We start from the raw sequence: 24774 nt of genomic DNA on the forward strand, positions 1-24774 counted from the left end.
GCAGGGACCAGGCAGGGCTCAGGCAGGTTCCCTCACTGCTGTTCTTTGGCTTTACAGGGGGTGGACTTGAGTCCAGGAAAGATTTAAGAGGTTGGTTGATGGGAAGGGAGTGCTGCGCTTGTTTCCTTATTGTCCCCACCCCATCTGCCACAAAGTGAGCCCTGGCCCTGCTGCTCACTGGGAACCAGGTCACAGTGCCCTCCACGACATTAGTGAACAATTGGGTCTATAAGGGGCTCACAGCCTGGGATCCCTCTGCCTCCACCCAACCCTGTGACTCTTGGGCTCCTATTACTTCTTTTTAAAATCCTCTACTGTGAATTTTTCCCATTTGATATCACAGGACTTTAGTTCACTATTAGCAATGGTTCTCTTCTGCAAATTAATATTTTGCTCTAATTGCATCACTAATTGCATCATGTTTCATTTCTTTTGTTGTTGAAATTCATGTTTTGTGCTTTTATTGTGTTAGCTCCATAGGTGCCACCCGTCCTAGTTTTTTTTTTTTTTTTTAAGAATTTACTTATTGATTGATGAGACATACACAGAGAGAGGCAGAGGGAGAAGCAGGCTCCAGGCAAGAAACCCGATGTGGGACTCCATCCTGGATCCCAGGGTCACGCCCTGAGCCAAAGGCAGATGCTCAACTGCTGAGCCACCCAGGTGTCCCTGTCCTAGTTATTTATCTTGGTCTTTGTCCTTTTCATGGCTTGATATCTCTACAAGGAGTTTACATACGTATCTTTAAATCTACTCTCGGATACGTATTTCTTCGGGATGCATACAGATCAGACTCTTCGGTCCAGTATCGTGCGGTGCAAAATCAAGAGTATTGCTGTGATTTTGTTTGGTTTTGCTTCTCATGTATTTAATTTTGTTTACTCATTCAGTGCACTTGTGTACTTTTTGCTAAAACATCAGGGACAGACTTCTCTGTAGTGTTCTGTGAGGGGTGTTTTGTTTTGTTTTATTGTTTGTTTTCTAGATATACATGGAGAAAGCTCTTTTTGTGTGTGTGGGGGGGTGGGGGGGAGGGAGAAAGCATTCTTATCTCAGGCCCTCATTCTGGGACTAATTCAGTTCATATGAGCAGTTCACTTCCAGATCTTACCAGCATTAGCAAGTCAGGAATGTTCTCCAAATTATTCCCATAACAAACCAGCTGGTAGAGACTCCCAGACAGATCCAAAGGCCCCTGACAGCTGGACTCTTTTAGGGAGCCATCAATTTCCTGGTTTTTGTCCCAAAGGGCAGGCAAGGATATTTCTCTGCTGATGGTCCTCTGTCTCTCACCCAGCACTCCTCAGATAAAACCTAACAGTAGAAAAGTAAAAAGAGATGGTGCTCCGTTGGCCTGCCTGGTCTGAAAAGATATTACGCAGCTTCGGTTACATACCATTTGGAACTCACCATCTGCTGGACTGTGATAATTAGCCCAGCTTGGATACTGAAATCTGAAGCTCTGTAAATTTTGGATAATGTCAAGAAAGGGAGAGAAAAGAAGAAGAAAAACCAAGAAGCATATGCTACCAAAGCCATAAAAAGTTAAATAATAGAAGGCCAGGACTGTATTTAAAATCGTCCTGAAGAATGTACGCCTTTTCTTGATCAATTTTCTTTATTTACAGAGTATGTAAAGTTCCAATTTTTCAGGTCACACCTACTGAGGAAATTTTTTTTTCACTTGCTTAATATCCTGTCTTAGGACATGAAAAGTTCAGAGGAATTTCACTGGTGATGAAATAAATTAATACAGAAACTAATGGTCAACGTCTTGCACCTAGTCTTCTATCCATGCTGTAACACAAATAAAATGAAATACAAAATATACTTAATAAATATGAATCACACATTGACACAGTCATTATTTGGCCTCTCCTGTGCACATGTTTAAGAAATATTGCAGGAAAGCTTATATGAAGAAATTGTGCAAAATGGCCCTTTGCTCTAGTATAAGAAAGCTTCTAGCCTTCTGTCCAAGACATAGTAAGTCTTAAATGTGGCTTTGGATTACTGTTTAAAAACATAGATGTAAACAATATAAAACCATCAACTCCTGTATTTTGAAACTTGGTACCAACACAAATATAGGCATCATTTTAAGAGTTAGTGGTGTACAATAAAACTTACATAGGCTTTGAATTTGGACAGTCTTGGGCTGGAATCCTAAAATCATTGTTTACGTAAAGATTTGGCTGCATTATTTGTTTAGAATGCAGGTCCCTAGCCCCACACGTATTTTGATTCAGTTTATCTAGGATGGGATACGAATGGTTTATAGAGGAGTGAGCATGTAATTTATTTTTTGAGCTGGATCATTTTTGAAAGTGAATGGAGCAGCATTAATATTTAAGCCCGGGCAAATCTGACCATGTGGTCAAGCACAGAGTACAACTGAAAAGCCTTGCCTTACTAATTTTAAGATCTTTGGCAAGGTGTTCTAAAATGGGAATGTGAATACCTGACTCATAGATACTTAGGGAAATCAAATTAAGAGACTAATTAAAGAACATTACTGATGAAAACAAAGTAGTATTTTGAAAATGTTTCTTCTTTTTTCTCTTCTTGTGTTTAAATAAGCAAAAGAAGTTAATGTGTACCACCCATGTGCCTACACAGAACAAATCTCTGGCTGGACACTGCTGTTCTTCTCTCTGTTGTGTTGAACGTTCACCTAATCCACAACTGCTCCTTCTCTGGAAAATTGTAAAAATGTTGAATTTTCACATATTACTGTAATATCTTTCCAGTAACTCAGAAGGTATGTTTTGTTCCATACCGAAGTAGTGAGAATGTCCCTGACCCTGCCTCTTGGTCCAAAGGAGCCCTTCCTATGCCCTCATCATCATCAAGTCTTTTCTGATAACAAAGTCCTTTATAGAGAGTCTTGAGTATGGTCCAAGACAGAAGAGCAGATCCAGTGCCCTCTTTTCTGTCTCTTCTCTTTTACAGGCACATGTACAGACTATCTCACCACTCCTTTGTTCTACCGAAGGAAAAAAAAATGTATACATAAAAGTTTAAGTAAATAGAGATCTACAAGTTAATCACACCAGTTGCCCAATGTCACAGGCAATGATGCAAATCTGCCCAGCTAAAATTAGAGTTACATGCCTTTGTTTCTGTTTGCCTTATTTTGAGGTCAGGAGACTTTCTTTGATCAGCTAATGAGAGACCCGGTGTATTAAAACAATTAAAAGGCAATCAGTATGACTAGATTTTAGTAATGAAGGGCCTGACTTGTTTACCAATCCCTTTTCATTTTTTTTCCTTAACTAGCACGTTCAGTTATAACTGTTGATGTGCTGGCTGTACCACAGGATAAGCCTTGTCCTGATTAGGCATCAGGTGAGGACTAAGATTTGAGATGCTGCTGGAAGGGTGGTGTTGGAGGGAGCAGCAGTAACTTCAACCTACTGATTCCCCCAGTGTTATCCTAATCCTCAACCTTCATTCTTCACTTAACCGTTCAAGTTAAAATTCCTTGGTAGAACTGAATATTCTCTCCCCGGCAGTCAAGTCATGGCCCTAAAACATGCACAAATCTTAACCACTCCAATTCTCTAAATTCTTTAGGTTATTCCCTCTCTGATGATTCAACCTGTAGCCAAATGTCTATTCTTAAAAAACTAACCCCAAATCCATAATATCATGGACTGCCCCCAATGCTAATCCATTCTCGTCATAGAACCTCCTGCTTGTCTGCTTAAAACATGGGATATATTTCTTTGAATGTCATAGCTTTTGTGACTCATGGTTAAGTTCATGTTGAATCACTTGCTGCTGTATTTTGAAACAAAGTCTTCCTTGCAGGAGAACCTCTGTCATGCTATGCCTATGGCATTACCCCCAAGCCTTTTATCTAATCATAAGTGGTTCTTTTCCTTCTCATTGGCAACACAGCTAAAGGTGAAATATTATTCATTTTAAGCTACCAAAACTCTACAGTATATTTCTTTTTAATTTTTGTTTGCTCTTTCCATTAATTGTATAGGATAAATTAAAGAATTAATGAGTAAATGATTACCTTGCCTCTTCTTATTTTATAGTTGCCTCTTTGTCTATGAAACCCAGTGCTACCAGATGACATGAAAATCTATTCTTAAGAGTATGAATTGTATTCCCCCAGCCCAAATGACTATAGTTTAAGTTAAAACAAAACAAAATGAAACTAAATGGGGATAGGAAAGAGTTAAAAAAAAAAAAGTGAGACTAAACCCCTGGCCTAATATTCAAATCTACGCCCTTTCAATTTGCTTAAGAAGCTCTGTCCATGGTGTTGTCAGAGGAAAACCAAAACAAGTTTTATGCAAGCACATAAGTTTATGGCCTAATGAATGCCATGCCAGCCATACTGATATTCTCTGCTATGATCAAAGCTTGAGAATGGCTCTGACTTTGGGGATGAAATGCCTTACCTAATTTTCAAGTATGTCTAATGGTAAGGCATCTGACACATGCTCAACTATAGGAAACAGATACATGGCTCTTCCTAAGAAAGAAAAAATGAAGAGAGAAATTGTGAATAGTAAAATGCCACATGTGGACCCCGGTAGAATAGGAAAGATGTTAATGTTAATCTTCGGTCACTATGGCAATCCTCCTGTCATTCAACTATGTTCCTAATTCTCATTTCCCAGAATTAGAAATCAAAATTCTATGTGAAGAGAGCTCCCCCTAACCAAATTATGTAATTACATAAACACACAATTTAAATATCAGTGAAAAAACAAAAGAGAAGTTAGCTGAAAAGATAAATTTGTGTATGTATTATCTGTTTTTAAGTCAGCTGATTCATCCGGGCTCCCTGCATGGAGCCTGCTTCTCCCTCTGCCTGTGTCTCTGCCTCTCTCTCTCTCTCTGTCTCTCATGTATAAATAAATAAAATCTCTTAAAAAAAAAGTCAGCTGATTTCTTGAGTCACAAAGTTAATGAATGGTCAGGTTGGATAGATACTAAACTACATAACTGATTTTATCTCAGAAGCCTTTGACGTTTATATTATTTTTGGTGATGTGTTAATTTTAAATATTGCTTCTTTTGGCATTTTTTAAGTATTTCAACAGGAAAAAAGATTGGTATATATTTGTCGTTGCTCATATGACTTGAATCATAATCATCACTTTAAGTTTGTATAACTCCAGGAACTTGTCCATTTAGATATCTTTATGTCCACCGTATGATTTATCATAAGAAGATATTTCTGGAAAAAAAAAAAAGAAAAAAAAAGAAGATATTTCTGGGAGAATTAGATAACTATAGGAAGAAGCAGGATGAGACTTAGAAACAAATTAGCTAGACTCTACAAAATGCAGAATGGCAGACATTTATTTGCATTTGAAACTCCCCAAATATAGTTAAAGGCATTGGTCATAAATGTATATTTTTAATTTTTAAAAAAATTTATTCATGAGAGACACAAAGAGAGGCAGAAACATAGGCAGAGGCAGAAGCAGACTCCCTGCAAGGGAGCCCTATATGGGACTCAATCCCAGGACCCTGGGATCACACCCTGCGCCAAAGGCAGATACTCAGCCACTGAGCCACCCAGGTGTCCCATAAATGTATGTTTTGATAAAATATTTCTTAAGGTGAGTCTGGCACTGTTTGAAGCAATGTTTTCCTTTCTCCTCATTTAAAGACACTCTTTGTTTCAATATCACATGACCCTTCCAAACACATCATGTTTCTATAATGTGACAAATCTAGATCATAGTCACTCAATTAAATTCAACACATAGTTGCTGAGCATGTTCTGAGTCCAATTATTTGTGAGATTAAAAATTTCACTAGGGTTTTGTTATTTCCTTCAAGGTACTTTAATAATAGGGAAAAAACCCTAATATTAAGGAAAAATTCTGTAAACTAATAAAAATACAAAGTGAATTAGGAGAGAAATAACAAAAGTTCAATAAGGTTTTTGTAGAAGAATGCATCTCCAGCTGAGAGGAGGGGATTGGGAACATTTTTATGAATACTAGGATATTTAACATATGATATAAAAGATGGATTAGATTCTGGAAGGAAAGTCATGCTGGGCAGAGAAATCAGTAAGAAGTGGCATAGAGAAGTAAAACAAGGTCTCTCTTCAGGTAATGACAATTTGTGTTTATTTGTAAGCCCTCAGCATCAGGCTTAGTAAACAGATTATGAAAAAGTGCTTGAATCATTCATTAAAGAAAGCCATGAATTCATATCCTGGTTTATTGTTCTCAAAGTGACTTGGCTTTCGGCTTTTGCTTTCATACAAAAATAGATTTTGAGTAAAACTATTTCGCAATGTTTTTTTTCTTTCTGTTTTCCTTCCCACGTTTGGAAGCAATAGAGAGACAACGTAGTGGGCAGATGGAGAAGCAAATATCAACTCTCTTACCAAATAAATCTGGCTTTGGAACGGTTCCTAAAGCTGAGAGCTAGAATTAGGCTGACTTGCCCACCTCACGGAAATCAGGAGTCAGGAGGGATGTTCTCCCCTAATATGTATAATGGATTTTTTTTTCCTTTTAATGCACCAGATCAGTTCCTGCCTTGTGCTACAGGCCTCTCTCTCCTGATTCATGGTCTCAAGAGAAGTCAGGACTCCTCTGTCCTCATTTGGCTGAACCATTTCATGTCTCCCCATCATTCCTGTCACTTTTCTTATTTGTGTTCAGGCACCACTTAACAATTCTAGGTGTATTTTAAATGTTAAGATCAGAACTAAGAAAGGCACAAAAGCATCTTTTGAATTTATAGCTAATTAAAAACTTCTCAGTTATTCAGACCAGAGACCAGGGAGAAATCTTTATTCTATGCATCAGAGTTACCTAAGGAGTTAGCTATTAAGTATTTATGCTGAAGCCTTATCCCTGACCTAGTGAATGATTTTTGCTCCCTGACAGTAGGAGTATTCAGGTGGAGAAAGTACAGCGACTTGGCTGTTTAGCTGAGTGTTAGGACCTTAACCTGTGTGCTCAGCCTCACTACACGTAGAAAATATTAAAACAGTTTTCATATCCCCCCTTATACCATTATTTCCCCACCCTATTTCCTATAATCACATTCAGATCTTCTTATTATCATATATATTATATATATATATGATTTATATATTATATATCATATATATGATCATATATATGATTTATATATTATATATATTTTTTATAATATATATGACATTTTCCTGTCTTTTTTTAGGGAGTCATTAATTAACGCCATGATTTTCCTGATGAACAAAAGAAAAAAAGTAACATTCCCATTATGCTTTTCGTGAACAGGTTATACTGTATTCCCAAAATCTTCTGTTGTTCTACCCCATAATCTGGAGATGGAAAAAAAAATTGAAGCCACTGTGTCACACTAAAGCTATGATAGTTGATATTTAGTTTCCATCTCTTATTTGATGGACAGCCTGAGGACTGTCTAGTCATGATGAGCCCATTAAATCCTTCATGGGCATTTTAAAATGCTTTTTTCAGAGAATCATTGGCTTCAACAAGATTCATTTGAAGTTGTCCTTTAGATATCAATGACTTAGAGTCATCAGTTATACCAGCCACACACTTTAAACCAATGTTGTGAGGTGAGGCAGGAGTTTTATGGACCAAATTATATCTTTCAACACCTACAACCTAAAATTCTTTGCCTCTTCTCAGAGAAGAATTATGAAATTATCTTATGTAGGATTTTCCAAGATATTACTTTCAAACTAGAAAATCTTCTGCCCCCTTGGAGGGTCCTACAAAGATCATGTACACAAATACATACTTTGCTGTTTATTCTAAAATTTTGGTTTTTGTACAATGTTATTCTTAGCTTGATCAATATAAATCAGAAACAATATAATTATCTTTCAACCCTCAGAAAATGTGTAAATGTGTCCCTGCATATCTCTAGATAATTTGGATAGAGTACTGGCTAATGGAGGAAGGCACTGAAAACATAATTACAAAGAGTACATCAATTTGACTATTCCCTTGCTTCTTTAATATGCTCCTGCAATCACAATATCTATGGCTCTGGTTTTTCTTTCACCAAGACACTTATCAGCTTTTAATAAAGCAGTTCTCATGCTGAGAGCTGTGTGTGTGTGTGTGTGTGTGTGTGTGTGTGTGTGTGTAAGTGAGGGAGAGACCAGGTCATGATCTGTAGAATCCCCACATCACTTGGCACTGAGGATGCTGCCCATCTGTTTCTATTTTGTTTGCTGTAGTCTCTTAGTGCAAACCTCAGGACATCTTTCCTAAATATACTCCCTGGTGTTTTCCTGTTACCACCAAACTCTGAAACCACATAGAGTTCAACACAGTCCTTTCATGAAGCTAAATATATCTTACAATTTTGAGATCCTCTGTGACTCCATTCAATAGTGAAGTGGATCTTCAATTGTAAAAGGCCGAGTATGCTCTCTGCTCTCTGGAAGTCAGAACAGGAGCCATAATGCACAAATCTCTACTGCTATCATATTTTCTTTCATTTTTTATATAGGTAGCATAATATTTAACATGCTTGAAATGCCAAATCAAAAGTTTTGCTTTCTTTTGTCTTTCTTTGATCTTATAAAAATACATTCGAGGAGAAAGATTACATTTTAAGCCCTTTTGTGATACATTTAACCCCAGTATATGAAATCTCTGAAATGTATTGGAAGGGAGAAATTCTTTTGTTCTCTTTTCTTATTACATAGAATATATTCTTATGGAAACATATCAATTAATGTCCATTATCTTCCTGAAAATTTGCAAAAACTTAAAAAAGAAAAATAAATAAACAAAAAATCCCCAGTCTACCTCAACTAGGGAGTTAATATGTCCAAAAGGATACTTATTTATAATAATGAGATCTATTATCACTATTATCTACACATGCAATGTACATTTAGTGAATTGTTCACTGATATTAGTTTTTAGCCAACTACTTCACCATATAAAAGCATCTTCTTATCAAATTACAGTGAAATCTTACTAGTAAAGAACTCTTGGAGAATTATATTATGTAGGTGAGAGAGACAAGAGATAGCAGAGATTTTCAAATAAGTAAATTTTATTTAAATTACATTTAAATGCAGTTGGATTCCAGAAGCTCTCGGTGATTTCAAAAATTAGATGTATTTCTATAGTCCTAAACAGAGCATATCTGCATTAATTAATCCTTTCTTAATGAATCAGGTCCACATTAAATACTCAATTTCTGTACATGCTCTAAGAAAATAATGTTCACAGGGATTAGCAAAATGTTAGTATCGTTTCTTCTTTTCTTACACTAATTCAGGTTTTTCAATAAATGGTGTCGGGAAACTGGACATCTACATGCAGAAGAATGAAATGGGATCATTTTTTTTTATGCCTTACACAAAAACAAACTGAAAATCAACTAAAGACTTAAATGTGAGACCTGAAACCATAAAACTCCTAAAAGAAAACATAGGCAGTAATCTTTTCGACATCAGCACAGCAACATTTATGGATATGTCTCCTCAGGCAAGAGACACAATAGCAAAAATAAACTATTGGGACTATGGCAAAATAAAAACTTTAGCACAGCAAAGGAATACATCAGCAAAAGGAAAAAGCAATCTGCTGAATATAAGAAGGCATTTGCAAATGATAAATCTGATAAGGCTTAATATCCAAAGTATATAAAGAACTGATACAACTCAATACCAGAAGAAAGCAAATAACCTGATTTAAAAATGGTTAGAGGGATCCCTGGGTGGCGCAGTGGTTTGGCGCTTGCCTTTGGCCCAGGGCGCGATCCTGGAGACCCGGGATGGAATCCCACATCAGGCTCCCGGTGCATGGAGCCTGCTTCTCCCTCTGCCTATGTCTCTGCCTCTCTCTCTCTCTGTGACTATCATAAATAAATAAAAAATTAAAAAAATTAAAAAAAAAAAATAAAAATGGTTAGAAGATCTAAATTAATATTTTTCCAAAAAAGACATAGAAATGGCCAATAGAAAGACACATGAAACGATGCTCAACATCACTAATCAGGGAAATTTGATCGAAATAACAGTGATATCACCTCCCACCAGTCAGAATGGCAAGATTAAAAAAAATAAGAAATAACAAGTATTGACAAGAATGTGGAGAAAAGGGAATCCTTGTGTACTGTTGGTGGGACTGCAAACAAGTGCAGCAGCCACTGTGGAAAACAGTATGGAAGTTACTCAAAAAATTAAAAATAGAAATACTAAATAATCCAGTAATCCCTCTACTGGGTATTTTCCCAAAGAAAACAACAATACTAATTTGGAAAGATATATGCTCCCTATGTTTATTGTAGCATCATTTACAATAACCAAGACATGGAAACAACCCACGTGTCCATTGATAGTTGACTGCATAAAAATGATGTAATATATATATACATTATATTTATATATAGTATATACTATATATATTTATATAGTATATACTATATATATTTATATATACATATGTATATGTGTATATATATATAAATGGAATAATACTCAGCCATACAAAGGAATAAAATCTTGCCATTTGTGACAATATGGATGGTTCTACAGGATATTATACTAAGTGAAATAAGCCAGACACAGAAAGACAAATACCATATGATTTCACTTGAATGTGGAATCTAAAAAACAAAACAAATGAACAAACAAACAAACAAAAAACTCAGACTCTTAAATACAGAGAACAACCTAGTTGCCAAAGGGGAGTTCAGTGAAGTGATGGATAAAACGGATGAAGAGAATTAAGAGGTACAAATTTCCAATTATAATTTAAATTAGGAGTGGAGATGAACAGTAGAGCATAAGGAATATAATCATTAATATTCTAATGTAGTATGATGACAGGTGTTAACCACACTTATCATGATGACCATTGAGTGATATATTGAACTATGCTGTACACCTAAAACTAATAAAACATTGCATGATAACTATGCTTCAATAATATATATATATTTTTAAATTATATCTCAATAAAGCTGGGAAAAAAAAAACAGTGTAACCTCAACTTTTCTGACCACCACAGAGAAGTTGAAATAAATTAAACATGAGTATGTGAAGCCATTTACTCATAACGATTGCCTTCTAACTGATAAGGAATAAACAGGTAAGCCAGAATGTTCCAACTTGTGTCATTAGATTTCCCAAAATTTCATGGTAGAAGTATAAGTGATTAAGGAATGTACTGAAAAAAATAAGGAGTACAAGGAAGATCATGAGTGAATTTATAAAAGCCTCTACAAGCATCTTTCGTAATGCTTCCTGAAATAAAATAGCTCACTATCAACAGATTTTTCAATGTGTTTTTTTATATGAAACAATAATAATTGCAAATAATGAATAATTTCCATTCACCGGTTCAGCTCTGTAATGAACGCTGGGGATAGCAGTGATAATGGTGGTGACCGAGGAAGAGGGGAGGTGAACTGGTGTTAGGGAAAGAAGCCCCCTGACATCACAGTTGCCATGTCAACATCATCACCTTCAACCACACTAACAAGGTTTTCTGTGTCTGCCAAACCGCTGAAATCCGTGCCGCTGGTATTTGAGTCTTCATTGTCTCGTGGAAAATAGGCTATAATCTTTTGATTAGCATTTACTAAATCTTTTGTTATTACTGTTCTGCCCTTTCATTTCAGGATTCAGTAGCCAGACGAGTGCAGGATTTTTCAGTGGTTGAACTTTTGGATAAAATGAATAAAACCCACAAGGGCTGACCTCACTTTAATTCTGTTGTGTTGTTAAACAACAAAGACAAACTTCTGTGCCAATATTCTTTCTTCTTTCCTGCTGAGTCATTTCCTAAGAGGCTCCTTATGCCCTAAAGTAGATTCCTGGCCAAAAGGCCCCAGCGGTACCTTAATTATGTCCTAGCAAGTTGGAGCTGGCAATCATTTACATCACAAGGCATGTGGAATATTTTCAACAACTTCATCTAATCATTTACTTTGGGATAAAGTAAGTTTTTACCATGAAGTTTGATGTCAGGTTCAACTTTTTCAAAGATATCATTTATCATATCGAAGGAGGCAACTTCTAGACCTACTTTGCTGAAGTTTTTAATAATGAGTTTTGAGTCTTGTGAAATAATTCTCCTGCATTTATTAAGATAGTAATACACTTTTTTTTCTTTTTTTTCCCACCTATTAATATGATGCAATGCATTTGTTGATTTTCAAATATCGGTCATGCTTGGTCATGTTTTATTCTCCTTATATATTGTTAGATTTAATTTGCTATTATTTCGTTATTTTGTAGTTGTTGGAGAAGGAAAATGGTTAATAGTGTTATTCAAATCCTCTTTATTCTTTTCACTCCTTCTTTTATCAATTACTGACAAAAAACTTTTAACTATGTCCAACTATAATTGTATATTTCTTCTTCTAAGAGTATCTCTTTGCCCCATGGCTTTCTTATTGCTGTTAAGTGTATTCACATTTAAGATTGTTGTATCCTCTTGGTGATTTGACCCCTCTGACAATATAAAATTTGTCTCCTTTAATATTCTTAGCTCAGAAATTACTTTGTCTGATAAGAATATAGTTCATCCAATTTTCTTTGCTTAGTAGTTTTATGATGTATCTTTTAAAACTTTCTACTTTTAACCTATTGGTATATTTATATTTAATCTGGATTTCTTATATACCATTTATGGTTGGGTATTGCTCTTTATTCAACTTAATGTCTGTGAATAACTTGGAGTTTTAGCTCATTTCAGTTATGTTGAATATAATATAGCTGACTTTGAACCTCCCATCTTGGGCAGTCCCAGTGGCTCAGCGGTTTAGCACCACCTTCAGCCCAGGGCGGGATCCTAGAGATCCGGGTCCCACGTTGGGCTCCCTGCATGGAGCCTGCTTCTCCCTCTGTGTCTCCGGCTCTCTCTCTCTCTCATGGATATATAAATAAAATCTATTTCATCCCTTCTGTGTTTTGTATTATTTTTTATGTCTACGTGTGTTATAAAATATATACTTTTATTGTTTTTGTTCACACAATCAGCTGTCTCTCATAAGTTATTCTTAAAGGAATTTAAATACATATATTTATTATATAATTATAATTTCTGGCACTGGTCTTTCATTTGCATATATTTAAATTACTACCTTATGTGATTTTCTTTCTCTCTGAAGAACTTCCTTCAGGGTTCTTATACTTCTAATCTACTAGTGATGAGATCTCTCAGATTTTATTCATCTGAATAAAACTTTCTTTCACTTTTATTTCGTGAAGTATTTGGGTTTTGTTTGTTTGTTTGTTTTTAACTAGCCAAGTTCACAATTTCAGATTTTTTTCCCCCTTTATAGGTACTCTAATGGTTTCATTACAGTTTCTTCTAACTCGCATAAATTTTGAAAACGAGGCTTTTTCACATTTAACTTTGTTTCTTTGTATATGACAGGCCTTTTATTTTTTTAGATTTTTTGTTAAGATTTATTTATTTATTTGAGAGAGAAGACAGTGTGAGTGGGGGGAGGGGCAGAGGGCAATAGAGAATCTTGAGCAGACTCCTTGCTAGTTAAGAGTCTGCTTTATGGTTTGCTTCTGTGCTTTTTCTTCCCCCCATGTTCATTTGCTTTGTTTCTTAAATTCTGCATGTGAGTGAAATCATATGGTATTTGCCTTTCTCTGACTTATTTTGCTTAGCATAATACTCTGTAGCTCCATTTATATCATTGCAAATGGCAAGATTTCACTCTTTTTATGGCTAAGTAATATTCCATCATATATATATGTCACTTTATCTTTATCCATTTGTCAGTTGATGGACATTTGGGCTCTTTCCATAATTTGGCTATTGTTGATAATGCTGCTGTATCCCTTCAGATCAGTATTTTTGCAGCCTTTGGGAAATACTTAGGAGTGCAATTGCTGGATCATAAGATAGTTCTGTTTTTAACTTTTTGAAGAGCCTCCACACTGTTTTCCAGAGTAGCTGCACCAGTTTGTATTTCCACCAATAATGTAAGAGTAACATCCTTGCCAACATCTGTTGTTTCCTGTGTTTTTAATTTTAACCATTCTGACAGGTAAGAGGTAATATCTTATTGTAGTTTTGATTTGTATTTCCCTGGTGATCAGTAATGTTGAGCATCCTTTCGTGTGTCTCTTGACCAGCTGTATGTCTTCTTTGGAAAAATGTCTATTCATGTCTTCTACTCATTTTTTAACTGGATTATTGCCTTTTGGGGTGTTGAGTTTTATAAGTTCTTTATAGATTTTGGATACTAACCCTTTATCAGGTATGTCATTTGCATAACTTCTCCCATTCCAGAGTTTGCCTTGTAGTTTTGTTGACCGTTTCCTTCACTCTGCAGGTTTTTATCTAGATGAAGTCCCAATAGTTTACTTTTGCTTTTGATTCCTTTGTCTTACAAGACATATCTATTGTTTTATTTTTATTTTTAAAGATTTTATTTATTTATTCACAAGAGACACAGAGAGAGGTAGAGACATAGGCAGAGGGAGAAGCAGGCTCCCTGCAAGGAGTCTGATGCAAGACTCGATCCCAGACACTGGAATCATCCTGAGCCAAAGGCAGATACTCAACCACTGAACTACCCAGGTGCCCTTCTCACAAGACATATCTAGTAAGAAGTTGCTACAGCCAATTTCAAAGAGGCTACTGCATTCTTGTCCTTGATTTTGGTGACATCCTGTCTCATCACTAATTTTAACATTTTGATTTTTATATGTTTTAGTGTTGATTTATGTCTATTCTGACTGGGGTTTGTTTAGCTTCTTGGATGTGTGAGTATAGAGTTTTAACGAAACTTAGAAAATTCTCTTTTTTTTCAAAGCTACCCTTTCATCTTCCCCTCTTTCTGGATCCAATTACACGTTAGAATACATTTATTGTCTCAGAGCTCACTGCGGCTATTTTTATGTACAGTCTTTTTCTTTAATCTCTGGGCTTCACTTCTACTTCTCTGTCTTCACATTCACTAATCTCTTCTTCTGTAGTGTCTAATTTGCTACTGATTCCATTCAATGTACTTTTTATTTTATATGTATTTTTTTCTTTATACATGTTAATTTTGTAATGTTCTATATCACCTATTTCTCTCTTCGTCATGCTCATATTCTTCTTTTATCTTCTTGAATCTATGGCACATATTTATAATAGATTTATATTTGTAAATGTCTTCTTCTGTTGATTCTGTCTTTGCTGTCATTTATGAGCCTGTTACTATTGATTATATTTTCTTATGATTTTAAGGAATATTTTACAGCTTCATTGATGGGATCCCTGAAGTTGTGAATTTTATCTTGCTGAATGCTAGATTTTGTTGCATTTCTTTAAGTAATGTTGAAGTCTGTTCTGGTGCACAATTAAGTTACTCAGAATCAGTTGAATCCTTGCTTTATATTTCTTAGGGTGACTTTGAGCAGCCATTAGTTGAGAGTAAATTTAATCCTTCTATTAAAGTGGCACCTCTGAGGTTTCCCCATATATTAAAGATCTTTTGGCTCTAGACAATGGGAAGAAAAATCATCTTAGCCTTGTGTAGATTCTGCAAATTGTTCTACCTACTTATTTCCAGGGATCCTTTCCCTGCTCAAATAGTTTCCTCTCACATATGGATAGATCAGAGCCAGAAGACCCTTGGATAGATTCTAGAGCTTTTTTTTTTTTTCTTTCTCTCTCACTTTCTTGCTCCCTGCTCTCACTCTAGCTGAGCTCCCTACTCTCAGGTAAACTGTTTTGCAAAATCTAGCCACTCTGGCCTCTTCAACCTTTAATCTCTCTTCAGAGATGAATTTTCTTGGTTCTCCTACTTGAATTTACCTTCCCTGTGTTGCATTGTGTGAGAACTACATTAGGCCAGTGTTTCTAATCTGAGGTGATTTTGCCCCACCCCCACCCAGTGAACATTATCTGGTAACCTTTTAGTTTATTAAAACAGAGAGATGCTACTGCACATAGTAGGCCAAGACCCAAAGATACTGCCCAATATCCTATAATGAACAAGACAGCCCCATGACAAAGAATAATTGGTCTAAATGTCAGTCATATCCAAGGTTGATAAATCTTGCTGTAAGCAGTTTATAGGGAATGCTATTATTCTCTCATGGATCAAAATCATGCATTACCTAATGTCCTAAAGCTGTATTTTTTCTATTTTCTCCAGTTTTCTAGTTGTTCAAAGTAGAGCTATAAATCCAGCCTCTTTTAATGCATCCTAGCCCAAAATGGAAGTCTTTTTGAATATTGATAATAATTATATGTTCTTTATCCTCTACTTTCTCATATACTTACATTTATAAATAAACTTTACAGATCCTTTGAACCTGTAGAATCCAAGTTTATTTTTTCCTCTAATCTTACTTGTACTCACAATATCTCAAAGTGTAGGTCACAATTAACTTATATTTGAGGATGCTTACTTTGTATAATGGAAGGAAATTACAGAATAGGAAATAAATTATACCTTATTTTAATCTCTTCAGATTCTCTCAAAGCCCACACGATATAAAATATCCTTCTGAAGTTTTCCAGAAACTTCCTGCCTGCTACCTCCAGGCTCCATTTCCAGGAACTCTTCTCTTGGTTCCATTGGGCAGAGGCACATTTCTCCTGCATTTATGGAGCTGTTGGACAATTTCCTAAAAAGAGGAAAACATAGAGAAAAAAAGGTCAGAGAGAAGGTCCTCTCTCCTGGGCTTATTCTATAGTATACCTTTCAAATTCCTGATTTTAATCCTTGAATTTGATTTCTTTCCAGGATAGTTGACATTGGGAATGATCATTTTTCTCAGTGGAAACTTCTAACTGTGGGTAGAATCTCATCCTCTGAGACACTAGAACATGTATCAGTATTAATAATTATGTGACTTTTATTAAACCACACCATTTTTATCATGTTTTCCTCATAGTAAATTCGTGTAGGAAGATGTTTTTTAGTTTCTCAGATCTTCTGAACACAGCTATTCAAGCAAAAGGAAGAACATGGTTAATCTAGTGTAGTGGTTAATTGCCCAGAATGAAACAAAATAGTTTCATTTGGACCTTATGCTTATTAGTTCAGTGACTTTAAAGAAACTAATATATCCTTATGAGTCTCAGGGCTTCCTTCTGTAAAACTGAGGTAATATGTTACATTACTATCACTGTGGTACTATTACACTTAGTACTGTATTATTATAGTGTTATGGATAAGTACTATAAATATAACACTATAGATAAGTGATAGCATCATAGATGATATATATAGTACTATTGTATGGAATGACAATAATAATACTGTTGTTACTATTTGCAAACATTTTGCACTTACTTCAATGAGATTAAAAAAGGTAAGCAACATTTTAAAAAAATGTACAGGCCCTAACAAAGTTATAACTTAAACTTAATTCAAAAACTGGAGTTCCAAAATTTTCTCTTTAAATGCACTGCAAAAGAAAATGGGTACATGGAATCTGATTCTACTGGTTTTGATAGTAAAGGCCAAACACACACACACACACACACACACACACACAAAAGCAAAAGAAATGATCTGCAATGAAGTAGGGAAAAGAAAGAAGAAAGTAAGGAAGCAGGGAAGTACTACTTTTTTTGAGAATTGGGTGGCTCTTCTATAAATATTAACCTATTCAAGTATTACAATAAAACTACAAAGTAGTTATGTTTATCATACTATTTTATAGGAATGTAAAGCTCAGAAATGTATTTCAGAACACTCATTTTGTAAGTGTTTGTACCAACCATCTGAAAACAAGGTTTCTAACTCTATCATGTTTTGCCAAAGGAAAATATCTTAGTCAAATGCTTCTCACTCAGGGAAAATAGGTGAGAGAATGCTCAATGACCTTTTATTTTTTTTAGTTTTCGACTTTGACATTATAAAAATCCATTATAATGTGGCAGAAAATTAAACATTATTTTCTTTTTAATTCAAACTCTGTGCTCAGATATTCCAAGACTTCTTTAAATTATTCTTACACAGGCTAAATACTCAGCTTTCAAACAGCCTACTAACCTCTCATGTATCTAACAAAAATTGTCAAACTGAATTGGTTGGTATAACAAGCAGTAGCATGTTTTTAAACATGCATAATATGAAAGGAGTATAATTGTTGCTAAATTGTTAAACTGCATTTTTTTACATCATTATATATTTTGGCAATGTTTAAAGTTCAAAAACATTTAAGGTCCTGTTTAAAGATTTGTCTTTCAAGGATATCCATTTATTTTCCTTTAAAGAGACATTTATTATAGAGTTCAAGACCCCCCCACTAGGTCTTTGCATGACCCTGTCTATTCACTGTCTTAAGCTATGTCCCAAGGCAAAAAGAAAAAAATGTTTACTACATATCTAGTTGCAAAGCTGTAATGAAAACTGAGCTAATACAGACAGTGCTTTGAAATTATAGAATGAAAGATGATATTCATGTTGCAAATGTAATCAGTCCTGCAACTGCTGGAAACAGTGATCTGCACACATAGTTGGAATTGATCCTATAAGATAGAAATTGGCATATGATTTAAACACATCTTGATTTTTATTTTTGATCATTATATGAACCAGAACAATGGCCAAAGCAAGCATAATTTACCAACTTACTGGATATCGGTCATCAAAACCTAATTGTGTACTTTTGTACTTTTTTTTCAAATTGCATTAGTACTCATTTTCACTATTTCCTTAAAGGTACCCATCTTCACCCGTCTCTCCCTCCACCAGATGATATTAAAAGAGTGTACTGGGAAAGAAACAAATACAAAAGAACTATCACATAATTTTAGATATGTTTCCATTGATATTAAAAAAACTAACTTCAAGTGTAAATACATAAAAGTGCATAAGCATCTGATAATTACAGGTTCATACTATTTCTTCTTTTTCAGGAAAGGGGCAGTGGTGGTTATTTGAGTGTTTTACTGGTGTATTTGTTTCAGTCTTCCCTTTTATAATTTTCAAATCAAAGATAATAACAGGCAATATTTATCAGGTAGTGACTTTCATGGACTGGAAGTATTGTTAAGGGTTTTCCTTTATTTCCTATCAAATTTTCTCTTAATAGTACTGTGGGGCTGATGTTATCATTAGACCCATTTTATGAATGTTATAAGTGAGACCTAAAGTGGCTTAATCAGAGTCTTTGAGCAAGAGCGACCCAACTCAAGTAAGCTGACTGTAACATACTATGGATGTAATTATTTTACCATACTGCCTGATGCTAATTGGCTAAGGAAAATGAAATCATCTAAATCTTATAGACTGAATAAATACTCTTATTGACAGCAGTTCCCAAAATATGATACAAATTAATTTAGGAAGAAGAAGATAGAGGAGAAAAGATGGAGGAAGGGAATGGGGAAGGGGAAAAGGAAGAGCAGAAACTTATTTCCTTTTTTCACTGTCATTCTCTCAATAGTGCACAGTAGAGTTTTCTAGGGGCTCTGTGATGTGTGATAACAGAGTAAATGCCAAAGAAGATAAAAACCCAGCTGTCTCCTGTTAAGGTTGACACTAAGGAAATTTGTAAAAGTTAAAAAATTGCAACTCATCTCACTAAACCGTCTTTGGTTTTGTTTTGAAATTTTCCACAGAATATGTTATTTATTTTTACATATGTTTATTTCAAAATGAGCAAGACAAGATTTAAATTCTCTCAATTTTAATTTCTAATGTGGTAACTATTAATAGATATAACACAGATAAACAACAGCACTTTGGGAAGCCCAATTATTTTTAAGAATGTAAAGACATTCTAAGACCAAAATGTGTGAGAACCCCTGGAGAACATTTCAACTAAACACCATTAGTTGAAATTATTCACCGGCCTGGGTTAAGTGGCCAGTTAGTTAGAAAGGCTAGATGTTTTAAAACAATGTACATCAGATACATGTACGGCCTAAGTCCATCACCTTTCTATAAAGTCCTTCCCAAAATTCACTCTGAAAAACCTTCTTTCAAAGAATCTGTACGAAGCCTAATTTTGTCTGCCCAAGGTTTGGAAATGTCTCTAGTTCAAAATCAATGGAGTGGTTTTTCATTCTTATTAATAGAGGATCAAGTTGGTTTTGACTCGATACTCAGTTCTCTATAATAACCCACTGAGTGCATGAAACTAAATGGGAGAAACCGTATTGAGCAAAGTAGTGCACTTGAAGTTTTCATAACTTTGTGTTGCTAGGAAACAACTTTACCATCACGGCAGAGTTTAAACTTGGAGCATCTGCTTCATTTAAAGTCTGGCTTCCAGGCAGTATAGATTGCATTGAGCATTGGGAGGGGGAAAAAAAAAGCAAAAGAAAAACCAATTACTTTCTAAAAACAACAATGTTAAAAGTCTGGAAAGCAGAGAGTCTTATGTTATATTTGTAATTATATCCTTTGGAAAGTGTGGCTGGAAGGGTTGCCTTTCTGCTAGCTCATAAAGCTGAAGTCCAGAGTAGAAATTGGGATCACTCGGTTTCAAAATCTTAGGAAATACAGTGAGAATAAGGGATGGTATCTCCTCAGCTTTAGAGGAGAGAGGGACAGGGTGGGAAAGGAGGAGATAGACTGTGCTGTTGACTTGCATTTTGTTTCATCTCTCTCATGCAAAATAACCACTTTCGAGAAATGTTTTATGATGGATTAGGCCATATATTAGAATATTCCTTCTGCTTCTTCCCTCATTGTCTCATATTTCAGCACATTGTGATGCGTCTATGACACTATAGAAACATCACATGTCATCCATTATTTGTAGTTTATGCAGACTGACACAGTTACCCGATATCATGTTTTGCAAAGTGAATCTGCTTAAATAAATTAATACTAACATTTTCTACTGTTCCATAAGGGATAAAAGTATGTTCCCATGCCGAAGAATGGTGTCAGTGTTAACTGTAGTCCAAAAAAAGCGATGCAGGTCACAATTTTTAAGTTAAGGAGTCCAAGTCCTAAAGAGCTGAATGTCTTTACTTTCACAACATTTTCACATTTGCATTCATGAGATTTAAAAAAAAGAAGACAGACAGACAGTCAAGGGTAACGGAAGAAGCAAAAAAAAAAAAGGAAAGGGCAGGTAGAGGATTTTACAATTTGGGGAACTGTAATGCATTCGTCTGAACATCCTTTTCCAAGTGTTTCATTTTAAGACTGCTTTCTAAAGCAGGAAGCAGTTTTTAGTATATTCTCAATCTGGGGAAGTACTGTGGATCATCAGTATTCCCAGACTTCCTGCTGAGGACTTCTGCTGCCATCCACTCTGGTCTCACTGGGGGCAATCCTTGGTGACCAGACCTCAACTGCACCCGCTGTTTATAGACAGCTCGAGCTGCATGGCCCTCTCCTGTCCTGTATGACTGAAAAACACAAGAATGGTCCTCCATCCCTGGAGCCTTTATCATCATCTCTTATTCCTGGTCCCCAATCCACCTGAAGTACAGTAGCTTTGGTTTTTTGTTTTTGTTTTTGTCTTTGGATTTCCACATGAATTAGCAGTTTATAACTTTGCCTCCCCACTGATAGTAATATCTAACCTGGGTGACTCTGGCTCTAGTTCCTACTCCCCCACGCTCTCCCTGTCCCTATCCCCAGTCACAATCCTAAATTCAGGCTGCTAATTGGTTCTCTGGTTAAAGCTCTTAGCTTTTTTTATTATTTATTTATTTATTTATTTATTTATTTATTTATTTATTTATTTATTTTTCTCTTAGCTCTTTCAATTGGAAATGACATAACTTCCATTTAGAGCCAATCTTTATGTTTGGCATCCTTCCTCTACACTTCAACAAATCAAATACTTCTGTCCAGAACTTTATAAATGTATTTTTCATTTACGAAATTTATTCTCAATTTGCATTAACTACCTGTTGACAGATCATACAATATTAATTGCTTTTGGATTCTTCTCTTATAATTTATATATTTCCTTTTTTTAGATAAATTTTATTTCAACTGAAATTTGAATTTAACTTACTAAAATTCCTGTAGGGTAATGTGATAATATATATTGACTGATTTTCATAGTCTGCTGTTAAAATGAAGCAAAGTTGAATTAAGGCCTAATATATTTACATAAAAATTACAAAGTTTTCCTTTCCTTATCTCATTTCATACTGACTGCCAAGATACTCAAAGCCAGTTGATTATATGAACAAAAATTTCACTCAAAAAAAGGCGAGTTACTCAAATTGACCACTAGTTGAATTAATAGGTCAAAATTTTAAAATCTGACTTTAAATGTTAGAGATTGACTTGTAGAATGATTATTCCACTAGTATCTGGAAATGTACAATCTTAGACCCATATGAACAATTTTATCATTATATTTGAGTCTTGGAAGATCACTGAAATTAATGTGACTAAGGTATTCTTGTTTCTAAAATAACTCTTTAGAAGTGTTTGAAAAAGGCTTTGACAATTTTAAAAAGTCTGGCTCAGAACTTACCTCCTGCAGGAAGCCTACCCAGATAAATCTATTATTACTGATGTCTATTTTTATATTTTGCTTTTCACTTCCATTGTATCAGCCTTTGCCTTCTTATTAATTGCTTTGGTAATCTTTTGTAACTGATATATTTGCAAGCTCTCAGAGAATCCTCCCTTCCTGGATCATGAAGAGAAGCGCCTTTCTCATTGGTAATATTGTTTAGCCTGGACAAAGCATTTTGTACACATTAGATATTCAATTAGGGCTACTGATAGAATTATGTTTCTGATAATTTAAAAGTGAGGTATTTCCCTGGGAAAAGGTTTCTGTAAGCAACTGTGCAAAAGTATTGTTTAAATGCCTTTATTACTCATAAATAACATTAGGGGAGAAGGACAGGGAAAGGGTGATTAGGTAAATCTCAAATTATATTTTTATATTTTTGTCTGCTAACTTAAATACTTTAGTTTCCTTTAAAGATTTAGAGTAGTTGAGAGGAGAAAGGGACACTAGTCATTTGTTATCTTTCTTTCTGTAGCCATAGATTTTAAATTGCCTATTGAAGGTATGAAATAAGCCTTTTATATTTTCCATTAAGTCTCATAAATTAAGGCTACATGCTTTTTACTTTACATAAGTAACTCAAGGCTCTTTTCTTTATTATTTTGTTTAATCTCACTATTTTTATTCAGCTAACGTTTTCTTCCTTTCCCCTTCATTTCTCCATTTATGTTACTACATTATTTATCTCATTATATATGTCTGAATATTATATTACCTTACTTATATAGCTTACCATTATTTACCTTTTCTAAATTCCTTTGGCTCATGTTTGAAAACAATCCAAGATCTGCGACCATGTCTTCTCTTATTTACAGAAATATTATTCTTATTCCAAATATTATTTTTAATGTGGCACAATTGATATATATGTATATATTTAGGGGTTTTTTTTGTAATAGGTGACTATCAAGAAGGTTTACTGAGTTTTTAAAAATTAGATTATTGAACAAAATTCTCTCGCATACATAATCAAATACAGGCATTATGTTAAACTCTTTACATATTCTAGATTACTCAAGTCTAACAAAAATAGTTCTATTTCCAAAGGCTGTTATTTTTTAGTACTGAGTTGAACATATTTTGTATCATTTAATCAGACAAGTTATTTTCAAGTAGTTATTATGTGGCTTGGGTTATTCCTTCAATACTCTTTAAAAAATATAAATGTCAGGCACCTGGGTGGCTCAGTGGTTGAGCATCTGCCTTTGGCTCACATCATGATCTTGGAGTCCTGGGATCAAGTTCTGCATCAGGCTCCTGACAGGGGAGCCTGCCTCTCCCTTTGCCTGTGTCTCTGCTTCTCTTTGTGCATGTCTCTCATGAATAAATAAATGAAATCTTTAAAAAATATATATAAATGTTGATGCACTTTATGATCAATACCATTTTCTTACTTTCTGAATAAAATGTTTTAGCATTTCTTACAGAACAGATTAGCTGGCAATGATTCCCTCAATTTTTGTTTGTCTTAGACAATCTTTCTCCTTTACTTTGAAAGGATAGTTTCACTGAATATAGAGTTTTAGATTGGTGAGACTTTTTTCTTTTAACCCTTTACATTTTTCATTCCATTCACTTCTTTTTTTTTTAACCAACTACATTTTATAAGATTTTATTTAAATTTATTTAAATAAGATTTTATTTAAATTCCAGTTAGTTAACATACAGTGTAATATTAGATTCAGGTATAAAATTTAGTAATTCAACACTTCTCTACAGCACCCTGTTCCTATCAAAGTATACTCCTTAATCCTCATCATCCCTTTAACTCATCCTCGTATCACAGTCCCCTCTGGAAACCATCAGTTTTCTATAGTTAAAAATCTATTGGGGTGCCTGGATTAAACATCTGAGTCAATTAAACATCTGAGTCCTGATCTTAGGTCCTAGTTCACGCTCTGCATTTGGCTCCACACTGGGTGGAGCCTACTTTTAAAAAATCTGTTTCTTGGTTTGCCTCTCTTTTGTTTTTCTTCCTATGATCCTTGGTTTTGTTTCTTATATTCCACATATGAGTAAAATAAAATGGTGTTTGTCTATCTCTGACTTACTTAATTTAGTATAATACTCATTAGCTCTATCCACACCATTGCAAATGGCAAGATTTCATTCTTTTTTACGGCTGAGCAATATTTCATTACTTTTCCATTCTTATTCCACTGCCCCCCCTCTATATATATATATAAAATTTCTTTTTTTAATGTTTCAAGTTTTTATTTAAATTCTAAGTGTTAATTAACATATAGTATAATATTAGTTTCAGAAACAGAATTTAATGATTCATCACTTACATTTAATACCCAGTATTCTATTTACATCTTGATTACATGGTTTCTGATGAGAAGTCTACTTTAATTTTTATCCTTAATCCTTAA

Source organism: Vulpes vulpes, chromosome 16 (assembly GCF_048418805.1).
Source record: "Vulpes vulpes isolate BD-2025 chromosome 16, VulVul3, whole genome shotgun sequence".
Classification (NCBI taxonomy): domain Eukaryota; kingdom Metazoa; phylum Chordata; class Mammalia; order Carnivora; family Canidae; genus Vulpes; species Vulpes vulpes.